The sequence below is a fragment of the Taudactylus pleione genome, unplaced genomic scaffold (genome assembly GCF_031769625.1).
Source record: "Taudactylus pleione unplaced genomic scaffold, aTauple2 ptg000393l, whole genome shotgun sequence".
Lineage (NCBI taxonomy): Eukaryota > Metazoa > Chordata > Amphibia > Anura > Myobatrachidae > Taudactylus > Taudactylus pleione.
The window spans coordinates 4,344,561-4,361,041 of NW_028284794.1; the positions used below are offsets into that span (position 1 = coordinate 4,344,561).

The 16,481-nt window shown below is 31.8% G+C and overlaps 12 non-coding genes across 12 annotated transcripts; all 12 read left to right on the forward strand.

Annotated features, from left to right (window-relative positions):
• Nucleotides 1-421: 421 nt before the first annotated feature.
• Nucleotides 422-493, forward strand: TRNAW-CCA (transfer RNA tryptophan (anticodon CCA)). Its single transcript has one exon. It is a non-coding gene; the product is annotated as a tRNA-Trp (tRNA).
• Nucleotides 494-1,643: 1,150 nt separating this feature from the next.
• On the forward strand, nucleotides 1,644-1,715 carry TRNAW-CCA (transfer RNA tryptophan (anticodon CCA)). Its single transcript has one exon. It is a non-coding gene; the product is annotated as a tRNA-Trp (tRNA).
• Nucleotides 1,716-4,087: 2,372 nt separating this feature from the next.
• Nucleotides 4,088-4,159, forward strand: TRNAW-CCA (transfer RNA tryptophan (anticodon CCA)). The gene has a single exon. It is a non-coding gene; the product is annotated as a tRNA-Trp (tRNA).
• Nucleotides 4,160-5,309: 1,150 nt separating this feature from the next.
• TRNAW-CCA (transfer RNA tryptophan (anticodon CCA)) lies at nucleotides 5,310-5,381 on the forward strand. The gene has a single exon. It is a non-coding gene; the product is annotated as a tRNA-Trp (tRNA).
• Nucleotides 5,382-6,531: 1,150 nt separating this feature from the next.
• On the forward strand, nucleotides 6,532-6,603 carry TRNAW-CCA (transfer RNA tryptophan (anticodon CCA)). Its single transcript has one exon. It is a non-coding gene; the product is annotated as a tRNA-Trp (tRNA).
• A 2,372-nt stretch (nucleotides 6,604-8,975) lies between these two features.
• TRNAW-CCA (transfer RNA tryptophan (anticodon CCA)) lies at nucleotides 8,976-9,047 on the forward strand. The gene has a single exon. It is a non-coding gene; the product is annotated as a tRNA-Trp (tRNA).
• Nucleotides 9,048-10,197: 1,150 nt separating this feature from the next.
• TRNAW-CCA (transfer RNA tryptophan (anticodon CCA)) lies at nucleotides 10,198-10,269 on the forward strand. The gene has a single exon. It is a non-coding gene; the product is annotated as a tRNA-Trp (tRNA).
• Nucleotides 10,270-11,419: 1,150 nt separating this feature from the next.
• Nucleotides 11,420-11,491, forward strand: TRNAW-CCA (transfer RNA tryptophan (anticodon CCA)). Its single transcript has one exon. It is a non-coding gene; the product is annotated as a tRNA-Trp (tRNA).
• A 1,150-nt stretch (nucleotides 11,492-12,641) lies between these two features.
• TRNAW-CCA (transfer RNA tryptophan (anticodon CCA)) lies at nucleotides 12,642-12,713 on the forward strand. The gene has a single exon. It is a non-coding gene; the product is annotated as a tRNA-Trp (tRNA).
• A 1,150-nt stretch (nucleotides 12,714-13,863) lies between these two features.
• TRNAW-CCA (transfer RNA tryptophan (anticodon CCA)) lies at nucleotides 13,864-13,935 on the forward strand. Its single transcript has one exon. It is a non-coding gene; the product is annotated as a tRNA-Trp (tRNA).
• A 1,150-nt stretch (nucleotides 13,936-15,085) lies between these two features.
• TRNAW-CCA (transfer RNA tryptophan (anticodon CCA)) lies at nucleotides 15,086-15,157 on the forward strand. The gene has a single exon. It is a non-coding gene; the product is annotated as a tRNA-Trp (tRNA).
• A 1,150-nt stretch (nucleotides 15,158-16,307) lies between these two features.
• On the forward strand, nucleotides 16,308-16,379 carry TRNAW-CCA (transfer RNA tryptophan (anticodon CCA)). Its single transcript has one exon. It is a non-coding gene; the product is annotated as a tRNA-Trp (tRNA).
• Nucleotides 16,380-16,481: the final 102 nt, after the last annotated feature.

Consider the following 16,481-nt stretch of genomic DNA (forward strand, 5'->3'; position numbering starts at 1 on the left):
GCACATAGTCATTAAATAACTCACATTCTTATCAGTTCTCATAATTATTATACAAAAAATATCCAGTTTAGAGAATACGTTACTTGAAGGCCAACTCTAAATGTCTGTAATGTAACAATACATTTAAAAGCAATTAGCTTTTCTGGATCAATTTTGGATCACTACCATCACTTGTCTATTTTAACAATACATTTAGTACCAATTTGATTTTATGGATGACTTTTTCCATTCAAATGACCTATACTGTGATGAATAAAAATTATACACTAAAGGAAAAACCACCAGACATATCTTTTTGTTTTGTTACCGAGGATGAAGGTTTGTTTGCTTGACAACTACCTAATTCAAGGTTTAGTATAAGCAGATGATCTATTTGTAATATAAACCACCAGAAAAATCTACTGAATCGGATTTAACAAGAGACCTCGTGGCACAACGGTAGCGCGTCTGACTCCAGATCAGAAGGTTGCTTGTTCAAATCACGTCGGGGTCAGTTGTCATTTTAAAGATAAAATGCTCTTTTCTGCCAAAAAAATACTATACAAGAAACTAAATACTAAGATTGCTGTCTACTTTCAATAATGTGATTATAGCTCAAACTGATACCTATATCACAAGCACATAGTCATTAAATATCTCACCTTCTTATCAGTTCTCATAATTATAATACTAAAAATATCCAGTTTAGAGAATACGTTACTTGAAGGCCAACTCTAAATGTCTGTAATGTAACAATACATTTAAAAGCAATTAGCTTTTCTGGATCAATTTTGGATCACTGCCGTCACTTGTCTTTTTTAGAAATACATTTAGTACCAATTTGATTTTAAAGATGACTTTTTCCATTCACATGACGTATACTATGAGGCATAAAAACTCTACACTGAAGGAAAAACCAGAATACATATCTTTTTGTTTTGTTACCAAGGATGTAGGTTTGTTTGCTTGACAACTACCTAATTCAAGGTTTAGCATAAGCAGATGAACCATTTGTAATATAAACCACCAGAAAATCTACTGAATCAGTTTTAATAAGAGGCAACGTTAGCTCATCTGACTCAAGATTAGAAGGTTGCGTGTTCAAATCACGTCAGGGTCGGTTATCATTTTGATGATAAAATGCTCTATTCTGCCCAATAATACTATACTAGAAACTAATTACCAAGATTGTTATCTACTTTCAATAATGTGATTATACCTCAAACTGATACCTATATCACTAGCACATAGTCATTAAATAACTCACATTCTTATCAGTACTCATAATTATTATACAAAAAATATCCAGTTTAGAGAATACGTTACTTGAAGGCCAACTCTAAATGTCTGTAATGTAACAATACATTTAAAAGCAATGATCTTTTCTGGATCAATTTTGGATCACTACCATCACTTTTCTATTTTAACAATACATTTAGTACCAATTTGATTTTATGGATGACTTTTTCCATTCAAATGACCAATACTGTGATGAATAAAAATTATACACTAAAGGAAAAACCACCAGACATATCTTTTTGTTTTGTTACCGAGGATGTAGGTTTGTTTGCTTGACAACTACCTAATTCAAGGTTTAGTATAAGCAGATGATCTATTTGTAATATAAACCACCAGAAAAATCTACAGAATCAGATTTAACAAGAGACCTCGTGGCGCAACGGTAGCGCGTCTGACTCCAGATCAGAAGGTTGCGTGTTCAAATCACGTCGGGGTCAGTTGTCATTTTGAAGATTAAATGCTCTTTTCTGCCAAAAAAATACTATACAAGAAACTAAATACTAAGGATGCTGTCTACTTTCAATAATGTGATTATAGCTCAAACTGATACCTATATCACTAGCACATAGTCATTAAATATCTCACCTTCTTATCAGTTCTCATAATTATAATACTACAAATATCCAGTTTAGATTAAACTTTACTTGAAGGCCAACTCTAAATGTCTGTAATGTAACAATACATTTAAAAGCAATTAGCTTTTCTGGATCAATTTTGGATCACTGCCGTCTCTTGTCTTTTTTAGAAATACATTTAGTACCAATTTGATTTTAAAGATTACTTTTTCCATTCACATGACGTATACTATGAGGCATAAAAACTCTACACTGAAGGAAAAACCAGAATACATATCTTTTTGTTTTGATACCAAGGATGTAAGCTTGTTTGCTTGACAACTACCTAATTCAAGGTTTAGTATAAGCAGATGAACTATTTGTAATATAAACCACCAGAAAATCTACTGAATCAGTTTTAATAAGAGGCAACGTTAGCTCATCTGACTCAATATTAGAAGGATGCGTGTTCAAATCACGTCAGGGTCGGTTATCATTTTGAAGATAAAAAGCTCTATTCTGCCCAAAAATACTATACAAGAAACTAATTACCAAGATTGTTATCTACTTTCAATAATGTGATTATACCTCAAGCTGATACCTATATCAATAGCACATAGTCATTAAATAACTCACATTCTTATCAGTTCTCATAATTATTATACAAAAAATATCCAGTTTAGAGAATACGTTACTTGAAGGTCAACTCTAAATGTCTGTAATGTAACAATACATTTAAAAGCAATTAGCTTTTCTGGATCAATTTTGGATCACTACCATCACTTGTCTATTTTAACAATACATTTAGTACCAATTTGATTTTATGGATGAATTTTTCCATTCAAATGACCTATACTGTGATGAATAAAAATTATACACTAAAGGAAAAACCACCAGACATATCTTTTTGTTTTGTTACCGAGGATGAAGGTTTGTTTGCTTGACAACTACCTAATTCAAGGTTTAGTATAAGCAGATGATCTATTTGTAATATAAACCACCAGAAAAATCTACTGAATCGGATTTAACAAGAGACCTCGTGGCACAACGGGAGCGCGTCTGACTCCAGATCAGAAGGTTGCTTGTTCAAATCACGTCGGGGTCAGTTGTCATTTTAAAGATAAAATGCTCTTTTCTGCCAAAAAAATACTATACAAGAAACTAAATACTAAGATTGCTGTCTACTTTCAATAATGTGATTATAGCTCAAACTGATACCTATATCACAAGCACATAGTCATTAAATATCTCACCTTCTTATCAGTTCTCATAATTATAATACTAAAAATATCCAGTTTAGATTAAAATTTACTTGAAGGCCAACTCTAAATGTCTATAATGTAACAATACATTTAAAAGCAATTAGCTTTTCTGGATCAATTTTGGATCACTGCCGTCACTTGTCTTTTTTAGAAATACATTTAGTACCAATTTGATTTTAAAGATTACTTTTTCCATTCACATGACGTATACTATGAGGCATAAAAACTCTACACTGAAGGAAAAACCAGAATACATATCTTTTTGTTTTGTTACCAAGGATGTAGGTTTGTTTGCTTGACAACTACCTAATTCAAGGTTTAGCATAAGCAGATGAACCATTTGTAATATAAACCACCAGAAAATCTACTGAATCAGTTTTAATAAGAGGCAACGTTAGCTCATCTGACTCAAGATTAGAAGGTTGCGTGTTCAAATCACGTCAGGGTCGGTTATCATTTTGAAGATAAAATGCTCTATTCTGCCCAATAATACTATACTAGAAACTAATTACCAAGATTGTTATCTACTTTCAATAATGTGATTATACCTCAAACTGATACCTATATCACTAGCACATAGTCATTAAATAACTCACATTCTTATCAGTTCTCATAATTATTATACAAAAAATATCCAGTTTAGAGAATACGTTACTTGAAGGCGAACTCTAAATGTCTGTAATGTAACAATACATTTAAAAGCAATTAGCTTTTCTGGATCAATTTTGGATCACTACCATTACTTGTCTATTTTAACAATACATTTAGTACCAATATGATTTTATGGATGACTTTTTCCATTCAAATGACCTATACTGTGATGAATAAAAATTATACACTAAAGGAAAAACCACCAGACATATCTTTTTGTTTTGTTACCGAGGATGAAGGTTTGTTTGCTTGACAACTACCTAATTCAAGGTTTAGTATAAGCAGATGATCTATTTGTAATATAAACCACCAGAAAAATCTACTGAATAGGATTTAACAAGAGACCTCGTGGCGCAACGGTAGTGCGTCTGACTCCAGATCAGAAGGTTGCTTGTTCAAATCACGTCGGGGTCAGTTGTCATTTTGAAGATAAAATGCTCTTTTCTGCCAAAAAAATACTATACAAGAAACTAAATACTAAGATTGCTGTCTACTTTCAATAATGTGATTATAGCTCAAACTGATACCTATATCACTAGCACATAGTCATTAAATATCTCACATTCTTTTCAGTTCTCATAATTATAATACTAAAAATATCCAGTTTAGAGAATACGTTACTTGAAGGCCAACTCTAAATGTCTGTAATGTAACAATACATTTAAAAGCAATTAGCTTTTCTGGATCAGTTTTGGATCACTGCCGTCACTTGTCTTTTTTAGAAATACATTTAGTAGCAATTTGATTTTAAAGATGACTTTTTCCATTCACATGACGTATACTATGAGGCATAAAAACTCTACACTGAAGGAAAAACCAGAATACATATCTTTTTGTTTTGTTACCAAGGATGTAGGTTTGTTTGCTTGACAACTACCTAATTCAAGGTTTAGCATAAGCAGATGAACCATTTGTAATATAAACCACCAGAAAATCTACTGAATCAGTTTTAATAAGAGGCAACGTTAGCTCATCTGACTCAAGATTAGAAGGTTGCGTGTTCAAATCACGTCAGGGTCGGTTATCATTTTGAAGATAAAATGCTCTATTCTGCCCAATAATACTATACTAGAAACTAATTACCAAGATTGTTATCTACTTTCAATAATGTGATTATACCTCAAACTGATACCTATATCACTAGCACATAGTCATTAAATAACTCACATTCTTATCAGTTCTCATAATTATTATACAAAAAATATCCAGTTTAGAGAATACGTTACTTGAAGGCCAACTCTAAATGTCTGTAATGTAACAATACATTTAAAAGCAATGATCTTTTCTGGATCAATTTTGGATCACTACCATCACTTGTCTATTTTAACAATACATTTAGTACCAATTTGATTTTATGGATGACTTTTTCCATTCAAATGACCAATACTGTGATGAATAAAAATTATACACTAAAGGAAAAACCACCAGACATATCTTTTTGTTTTGTTACCGAGGATGTAGGTTTGTTTGCTTGACAACTACCTAATTCAAGGTTTAGTATAAGCAGATGATCTATTTGTAATATAAACCACCAGAAAAATCTACAGAATCAGATTTAACAAGAGACCTCGTGGCGCAACGGTAGCGCGTCTGACTCCAGATCAGAAGGTTGCGTGTTCAAATCACGTCGGGGTCAGTTGTCATTTTGAAGATTAAATGCTCTTTTCTGCCAAAAAAATACTATACAAGAAACTAAATACTAAGAATGCTGTCTACTTTCAATAATGTGATTATAGCTCAAACTGATACCTATATCACTAGCACATAGTCATTAAATATCTCACCTTCTTATCAGTTCTCATAATTATAATACTAAAAATATCCAGTTTAGATTAAACTTTACTTGAAGGCCAACTCTAAATGTCTGTAATGTAACAATACATTTAAAAGCAATTAGCTTTTCTGGATCAATTTTGGATCACTGCCGTCTCTTGTCTTTTTTAGAAATACATTTAGTACCAATTTGATTTTAAAGATGACTTTTTCCATTCACATGACGTATACTATGAGGCATAAAAACTCTACACTGAAGGAAAAACCAGAATACATATCTTTTTGTTTTGATACCAAGGATGTAAGCTTGTTTGCTTGACAACTACCTAATTCAAGGTTTAGCATAAGCAGATGAACTATTTGTAATATAAACCACCAGAAAATCTACTGAATCAGTTTTAATAAGAGGCAACGTTAGCTCATCTGACTCAATATTAGAAGGTTGCGTGTTCAAATCACATCAGGGTCGGTTATCATTTTGAAGATAAAATGCTCTATTCTGCCCCAAAATACTATACTAGAAACTAATTACCAAGATTGTTATCTACTTTCAATAATGTGATTATACCTCAAACTGATACCTATATCACTAGCACATAGTCATTAAATAACTCACATTCTTATCAGTTCTCATAATTATTATACAAAAAATATCCAGTTTAGAGAATACGTTACTTGAAGGCCAACTCTAAATGTCTGTAATGTAACAATACATTTAAAAGCAATTAGCTTTTCTGGATCAATTTTGGATCACTACCATTACTTGTCTATTTTAACAATACATTTAGTACCAATTTGATTTTATGGATGACTTTTTCCATTCAAATGACCTTTACTGTGATGAATAAAAATTATACACTAAAGGAAAAACCACCAGCCATATCTTTTTGTTTTGTTACCGAGGATGTAGGTTTGTTTGCTTGACAACTACCTAATTCAAGGTTTAGTATAAGCAGATGATATATTTGTAATATAAACCACCAGAAAAATCTACGGAATCAGATTTAACAAGAGACCTCGTGGCGCAACGGTAGCGCGTCTGACTCCAGATCAGAAGGTTGCGTGTTCAAATCACGTTGGGGTCAGTTGTAATTTTGAAGATTAAATGCTCTTTTCTGCCAAAAAAATACTATACAAGAAACTAAATACTAAGAATGCTGTCTACTTTCAATAATGTGATTATAGCTCAAACTGATACCTATATCACTAGCACATAGTCATTAAATATCTCACCTTCTTATCAGTTCTCATAATTATAATACTAAAAATATCCAGTTTAGATTAAACTTTACTTGAAGGCCAACTCTAAATGTCTGTAATGTAACAATACATTTAAAAGCAATTAGCTTTTCTGGATCAATTTTGGATCACTGCCGTCTCTTGTCTTTTTTAGAAATACATTTAGTACCAATTTGATTTTAAAGATGACTTTTTCCATTCACATGACGTATACTATGAGGCATAAAAACTCTACACTGAAGGAAAAACCAGAATACATATCTTTTTGTTTTGATACCAAGGATGTAAGCTTGTTTGCTTGACAACTACCTAATTCAAGGTTTAGCATAAGCAGATGAACTATTTGTAATATAAACCACCAGAAAATCTACTGAATCAGTTTTAATAAGAGGCAACGTTAGCTCATCTGACTCAATATTAGAAGGTTGCGTGTTCAAATCACATCAGGGTCGGTTATCATTTTGAAGATAAAAAGCTCTATTCTGCCCAAAAATACTATACAAGAAACTAATTACCAAGATTGTTATCTACTTTCAATAATGTGATTATACCTCAAACTGATACCTATATCAATAGCACATAGTCATTAAATAACTCACATTCTTATCAGTTCTCATAATTATTATACAAAAAATATCCAGTTTAGAGAATACGTTACTTGAAGGCCAACTCTAAATGTCTGTAATGTAACAATACATTTAAAAGCAATTAGCTTTTCTGGATCAATTTTGGATCACTACCATCACTTGTCTATTTTAACAATACATTTAGTACCAATTTGATTTTATGGATGACTTTTTCCATTCAAATGACCTATACTGTGATGAATAAAAATTATACACTAAAGGAAAAACCACCAGACATATCTTTTTGTTTTGTTACCGAGGATGTAGGTTTGTTTGCTTGACAACTACCTAATTCAAGGTTTAGTATAAGCAGATGATCTATTTGTAATATAAACCACCAGAAAAATCTACAGAATCAGATTTAACAAGAGACCTCGTGGCGCGACGCTAGCGTGTCTGACTCCAGATCAGAAGGTTGCGTGTTCAAATCACGTCGGGGTCAGTTGTCATTTTGAAGATTAAATGCTCTTTTCTGCCAAAAAAATACTATACAAGAAACTAAATACTAAGAATGCTGTCTACTTTCAATAATGTGATTATAGCTCAAACTGATACCTATATCACTAGCACATAGTCATTAAATATCACACCTTCTTATCAGTTCTCATAATTATAATACTAAAAATATCCAGTTTAGATTAAAATTTACTTGAAGGCCAACTCTAAATGTCTATAATGTAACAATACTTTTAAAAGCAATTAGCTTTTCTGGATCAATTTTGGATCACTGCCGTCTCTTGTCTTTTTTAGAAATACATTTAGTACCAATTTGATTTTAAAGATGACTTTTTCCATTCACATGACGTATACTATGAGGCATAAAAACTCTACACTGAAGGAAAAACCAGAATACATATCTTTTTGTTTTGATACCAAGGATGTAAGCTTGTTTGCTTGACAACTACCTAATTCAAGGTTTAGCATAAGCAGATGAACTATTTGTAATATAAACCACCAGAAAATCTACTGAATCAGTTTTATTAAGAGGCAACGTTAGCTCATCTGACTCAATATTAGAAGGTTGCGTGTTCAAATCACGTCAGGGTCAGTTATCATTTTGAAGATAAAATGCTCTATTCTGCCCAAAAATACTATACTAGAAACTAATTACCAAGATTGTTATCTACTTTCAATAATGTGATTATACCTCAAACTGATACCTATATCACTAGCACATAGTCATTAAATAACTCACATTCTTATCAGTTCTCATAATTATTATACAAAAAATATCCAGTTTAGAGAATACGTTACTTGAAGGCCAACTCTAAATGTCTGTAATGTAACAATACATTTAAAAGCAATTAGCTTTTCTGGATCAATTTTGGATCACTACCATCACTTGTCTATTTTAACAATACATTTAGTACCAATTTGATTTTATGGATGACTTTTTCCATTCAAATGACCTATACTGTGATGAATAAAAATTATACACTAAAGGAAAAACCACCAGACATATCTTTTTGTTTTGTTACCGAGGATGAAGGTTTGTTTGCTTGACAACTACCTAATTCAAGGTTTAGTATAAGCAGATGATCTATTTGTAATATAAACCACCAGAAAAATCTACTGAATTGGATTTAACAAGAGACCTCGTGGCGCAACGGTAGCGCGTCTGACTCCAGATCAGAAGGTTGCGTGTTCAAATCACGTCGGGGTCAGTTGTCATTTTGAAGATTAAATGCTCTTTTCTGCCAAAAAAATACTATACAAGAAACTAAATACTAAGAATGCTGTCTACTTTCAATAATGTGATTATAGCTCAAACTGATACCTATATCACTAGCACATAGTCATTAAATATCTCACCTTCTTATCAGTTCTCATAATTATAATACTACAAATATCCAGTTTAGATTAAACTTTACTTGAAGGCCAACTCTAAATGTCTGTAATGTAACAATACATTTAAAAGCAATTAGCTTTTCTGGATCAATTTTGGATCACTGCCGTCTCTTGTCTTTTTTAGAAATACATTTAGTACCAATTTGATTTTAAAGATGACTTTTTCCATTCACATGACGTATACTATGAGGCATAAAAACTCTACACTGAAGGAAAAACCAGAATACATATCTTTTTGTTTTGATACCAAGGATGTAAGCTTGTTTGCTTGACAACTACCTAATTCAAGGTTTAGCATAAGCAGATGAACTATTTGTAATATAAACCACCAGAAAATCTACTGAATCAGTTTTAATAAGAGGCAACGTTAGCTCATCTGACTCAATATTAGAAGGTTGCGTGTTCAAATCACGTCAGGGTCGGTTATCATTTTGAAGATAAAATGCTCTATTCTGCCCAATAATACTATACTAGAAACTAATTACCAAGATTGTTATCTACTTTCAATAATGTGATTATACCTCAAACTGATACCTATATCACTAGCACATAGTCATTAAATAACTCACATTCTTATCAGTTCTCATAATTATTATACAAAAAATATCCAGTTTAGAGAATACGTTACTTGAAGGCCAACTCTAAATGTCTGTAATGTAACAATATATTTAAAAGCAATGATCTTTTCTGGATCAATTTTGGATCACTACCATCACTTGTCTATTTTAACAATACATTTAGTACCAATTTGATTTTATGGATGACTTTTTCCATTCAAATGACCTATACTGTGATGAATAAAAATTATACACTAAAGGAAAAACCACCAGACATATCTTTTTGTTTTGTTACCGAGGATGTAGGTTTGTTTGCTTGACAACTAACTAATTCAAGGTTTAGTATAAGCAGATGATCTATTTGTAATATAAACCACAAGAAAAAACTACAGAATCAGATTTAACAAGAGACCTCGTGGCGCAACGGTAGCGCGTCTGACTCCAGATCAGAAGGTTGTGTGTTCAAATCACGTCGGGGTCAGTTGTAATTTTGAAGATTAAATGCTCTTTTATGCCAAAAAAATACTATACAAGAAACTAAATACTAAGAATGCTGTCTACTTTCAATAATGTGATTATAGCTCAAACTGATACCTATATCACTAGCACATAGTCATTAAATATCTCACCTTCTTATCAGTTCTCATAATTATAATACTAAAAATATCCAGTTTAGATTAAACTTTACTTGAAGGCCAACTCTAAATGTCTGTAATGTAACAATACATTTAAAAGCAATTAGCTTTTCTGGATCAATTTTGGATCACTGCCGTCTCTTGTCTTTTTTAGAAATACATTTAGTACCAATTTGATTTTAAAGATGACTTTTTCCATTCACATGACGTATACTATGAGGCATAAAAACTCTACACTGAAGGAAAAACCAGAATACATATCTTTTTGTTTTGATACCAAGGATGTAAGCTTGTTTGCTTGACAACTACCTAATTCAAGGTTTAGCATAAGCAGATGAACTATTTGTAATATAAACCACCAGAAAATCTACTGAATCAGTTTTAATAAGAGGCAACGTTAGCTCATCTGACTCAATATTAGAAGGTTGCGTGTTCAAATCACATCAGGGTCGGTTATCATTTTGAAGATAAAATGCTCTATTCTGCCCAATAATACTATACTAGAAACTAATTACCAAGATTGTTATCTACTTTCAATAATGTGATTATACCTCAAACTGATACCTATATCACTAGCACATAGTCATTAAATAACTCACATTCTTATCAGTTCTCATAATTATTATACAAAAAATATCCAGTTTAGAGAATACGTTACTTGAAGGCCAACTCTAAATGTCTGTAATGTAACAATATATTTAAAAGCAATGATCTTTTCTGGATCAATTTTGGATCACTACCATCACTTGTCTATTTTAACAATACATTTAGTACCAATTTGATTTTATGGATGACTTTTTCCATTCAAATGACCTATACTGTGATGAATAAAAATTATACACTAAAGGAAAAACCACCAGACATATCTTTTTGTTTTGTTACCGAGGATGTAGGTTTGTTTGCTTGACAACTAACTAATTCAAGGTTTAGTATAAGCAGATGATCTATTTGTAATATAAACCACAAGAAAAAACTACAGAATCAGATTTAACAAGAGACCTCGTGGCGCAACGGTAGCGCGTCTGACTCCAGATCAGAAGGTTGTGTGTTCAAATCACGTCGGGGTCAGTTGTAATTTTGAAGATTAAATGCTCTTTTATGCCAAAAAAATACTATACAAGAAACTAAATACTAAGAATGCTGTCTACTTTCAATAATGTGATTATAGCTCAAACTGATACCTATATCACTAGCACATAGTCATTAAATATCTCACCTTCTTATCAGTTCTCATAATTATAATACTAAAAATATCCAGTTTAGATTAAACTTTACTTGAAGGCCAACTCTAAATGTCTGTAATGTAACAATACATTTAAAAGCAATTAGCTTTTCTGGATCAATTTTGGATCACTGCCGTCTCTTGTCTTTTTTAGAAATACATTTAGTACCAATTTGATTTTAAAGATGACTTTTTCCATTCACATGACGTATACTATGAGGCATAAAAACTCTACACTGAAGGAAAAACCAGAATACATATCTTTTTGTTTTGATACCAAGGATGTAAGCTTGTTTGCTTGACAACTACCTAATTCAAGGTTTAGCATAAGCAGATGAACTATTTGTAATATAAACCACCAGAAAATCTACTGAATCAGTTTTAATAAGAGGCAACGTTAGCTCATCTGACTCAATATTAGAAGGTTGCGTGTTCAAATCACATCAGGGTCGGTTATCATTTTGAAGATAAAAAGCTCTATTCTGCCCAAAAATACTATACAAGAAACTAATTACCAAGATTGTTATCTACTTTCAATAATGTGATTATACCTCAAACTGATACCTATATCAATAGCACATAGTCATTAAATAACTCACATTCTTATCAGTTCTCATAATTATTATACAAAAAATATCCAGTTTAGAGAATACGTTACTTGAAGGCCAACTCTAAATGTCTGTAATGTAACAATACATTTAAAAGCAATGATCTTTTCTGGATCAATTTTGGATCACTACCATCACTTGTCTATTTTAACAATACATTTAGTACCAATTTGATTTTATGGATGACTTTTTCCATTCAAATGACCTATACTGTGATGAATAAAAATTATACACTAAAGGAAAAACCACCAGACATATCTTTTTGTTTTGTTACCGAGGATGTAGGTTTGTTTGCTTGACAACTAACTAATTCAAGGTTTAGTATAAGCAGATGATCTATTTGTAATATAAACCACAAGAAAAATCTACAGAATCAGATTTAACAAGAGACCTCGTGGCGCAACGGTAGCGCGTCTGACTCCAGATCAGAAGGTTGCGTGTTCAAATCACGTCGGGGTCAGTTGTAATTTTGAAGATTAAATGCTCTTTTCTGCCAAAAAAATACTATACAAGAAACTAAATACTAAGAATGCTGTCTACTTTCAATAATGTGATTATAGCTCAAACTGATACCTATATCACTAGCACATAGTCATTAAATATCTCACCTTCTTATCAGTTCTCATAATTATAATACTACAAATATCCAGTTTAGATTAAACTTTACTTGAAGGCCAACTCTAAATGTCTGTAATGTAACAATACATTTAAAAGCAATTAGCTTTTCTGGATCAATTTTGGATCACTGCCGTCTCTTGTCTTTTTTAGAAATACATTTAGTACCAATTTGATTTTAAAGATGACTTTTTCCATTCACATGACGTATACTATGAGGCATAAAAACTCTACACTGAAGGAAAAACCAGAATACATATCTTTTTGTTTTGATACCAAGGATGTAAGCTTGTTTGCTTGACAACTACCTAATTCAAGGTTTAGCATAAGCAGATGAACTATTTGTAATATAAACCACCAGAAAATCTACTGAATCAGTTTTAATAAGAGGCAACGTTAGCTCATCTGACTCAATATTAGAAGGTTGCGTGTTCAAATCACATCAGGGTCGGTTATCATTTTGAAGATAAAAAGCTCTATTCTGCCCAAAAATACTATACAAGAAACTAATTACCAAGATTGTTATCTACTTTCAATAATGTGATTATACCTCAAACTGATACCTATATCAATAGCACATAGTCATTAAATAACTCACATTCTTATCAGTTCTCATAATTATTATACAAAAAATATCCAGTTTAGAGAATACGTTACTTGAAGGCCAACTCTAAATGTCTGTAATGTAACAATACATTTAAAAGCAATTAGCTTTTCTGGATCAATTTTGGATCACTACCATCACTTGTCTATTTTAACAATACATTTAGTACCAATTTGATTTTATGGATGACTTTTTCCATTCAAATGACCTATACTGTGATGAATAAAAATTATACACTAAAGGAAAAACCACCAGACATATCTTTTTGTTTTGTTACCGAGGATGTAGGTTTGTTTGCTTGACAACTACCTAATTCAAGGTTTAGTATAAGCAGATGATCTATTTGTAATATAAACCACCAGAAAAATCTACAGAATCAGATTTAACAAGAGACCTCGTGGCGCGGCGCTAGCGTGTCTGACTCCAGATCAGAAGGTTGCGTGTTCAAATCACGTCGGGGTCAGTTGTCATTTTGAAGATTAAATGCTCTTTTCTGCCAAAAAAATACTATACAAGAAACTAAATACTAAGAATGCTGTCTACTTTCAATAATGTGATTATAGCTCAAACTGATACCTATATCACTAGCACATAGTCATTAAATATCACACCTTCTTATCAGTTCTCATAATTATAATACTAAAAATATCCAGTTTAGATTAAAATTTACTTGAAGGCCAACTCTAAATGTCTATAATGTAACAATACTTTTAAAAGCAATTAGCTTTTCTGGATCAATTTTGGATCACTGCCGTCTCTTGTCTTTTTTAGAAATACATTTAGTACCAATTTGATTTTAAAGATGACTTTTTCCATTCACATGACGTATACTATGAGGCATAAAAACTCTACACTGAAGGAAAAACCAGAATACATATCTTTTTGTTTTGATACCAAGGATGTAAGCTTGTTTGCTTGACAACTACCTAATTCAAGGTTTAGCATAAGCAGATGAACTATTTGTAATATAAACCACCAGAAAATCTACTGAATCAGTTTTAATAAGAGGCAACGTTAGCTCATCTGACTCAATATTAGAAGGTTGCGTGTTCAAATCACGTCAGGGTCAGTTATCATTTTGAAGATAAAATGCTCTATTCTGCCCAAAAATACTATACTAGAAACTAATTACCAAGATTGTTATCTACTTTCAATAATGTGATTATACCTCAAACTGATACCTATATCACTAGCACATAGTCATTAAATAACTCACATTCTTATCAGTTCTCATAATTATTATACAAAAAATATCCAGTTTAGAGAATACGTTACTTGAAGGCCAACTCTAAATGTCTGTAATGTAACAATACATTTAAAAGCAATTAGCTTTTCTGGATCAATTTTGGATCACTACCATCACTTGTCTATTTTAACAATACATTTAGTACCAATTTGATTTTATGGATTACTTTTTCCATTCAAATGACCTATACTGTGATGAATAAAAATTATACACTAAAGGAAAAACCACCAGACATATCTTTTTGTTTTGTTACCGAGGATGAAGGTTTGTTTGCTTGACAACTACCTAATTCAAGGTTTAGTATAAGCAGATGATCTATTTGTAATATAAACCACCAGAAAAATCTACTGAATCAGATTTAACAAGAGACCTCGTGGCGCAACGGTAGCGCGTCTGACTCCAGATCAGAAGGTTGCGTGTTCAAATCACGTCGGGGTCAGTTGGCATTTTGAAGATTAAATGCTCTTTTCTGCCAAAAAAATACTATACAAGAAACTAAATACTAAGAATGCTGTCTACTTTCAATAATGTGATTATAGCTCAAACTGATACCTATATCACTAGCACATAGTCATTAAATATCTCACCTTCTTATCAGTTCTCATAATTATAATACTACAAATATCCAGTTTAGATTAAACTTTACTTGAAGGCCAACTCTAAATGTCTGTAATGTAACAATACATTTAAAAGCAATTAGCTTTTCTGGATCAATTTTGGATCACTGCCGTCTCTTGTCTTTTTTAGAAATACATTTAGTACCAATTTGATTTTAAAGATGACTTTTTCCATTCACATGACGTATACTATGAGGCATAAAAACTCTACACTGAAGGAAAAACCAGAATACATATCTTTTTGTTTTGATACCAAGGATGTAAGCTTGTTTGCTTGACAACTACCTAATTCAAGGTTTAGCATAAGCAGATGAACTATTTGTAATATAAACCACCAGAAAATCTACTGAATCAGTTTTAATAAGAGGCAACGTTAGCTCATCTGACTCAATATTAGAAGGTTGCGTGTTCAAATCACGTCAGGGTCGGTTATCATTTTGAAGATAAAATGCTCTATTCTGCCCAATAATACAATACTAGAAACTAACTACCAAGATTGTTATCTACTTTCAATAATGTGATTATACCTCAAACTGATACCTATATCACTAGCACATAGTCATTAAATAACTCACATTCTTATCAGTTCTCATAATTATTAGACAAAAAATATCCAGTTTAGAGAATACGTTACTTGAAGGCCAACTCTAAATGTCTGTAATGTAACAATACATTTAAAAGCAATGATCTTTTCTGGATCAATTTTGGATCACTACCATCACTTGTCTATTTTAACAATACATTTAGTACCAATTTGATTTTATGGATGACTTTTTCCATTCAAATGACCTATACTGTGATGAATAAAAATTATACACTAAAGGAAAAACCACCAGACATATCTTTTTGTTTTGTTACCGAGGATGTAGGTTTGTTTGCTTGACAACTAACTAATTCAAGGTTTAGTATAAGCAGATGATCTATTTGTAATATAAACCACAAGAAAAAACTACAGAATCAGATTTAACAAGAGACCTCGTGGCGCAACGGTAGCGCGTCTGACTCCAGATCAGAAGGTTGTGTGTTCAAATCACGTCGGGGTCAGTTGTAATTTTGAAGATTAAATGCTCTTTTATGCCAAAAAAATACTATACAAGAAACTAAATACTAAGAATGCTGTCTACTTTCAATAATGTGATTATAGCT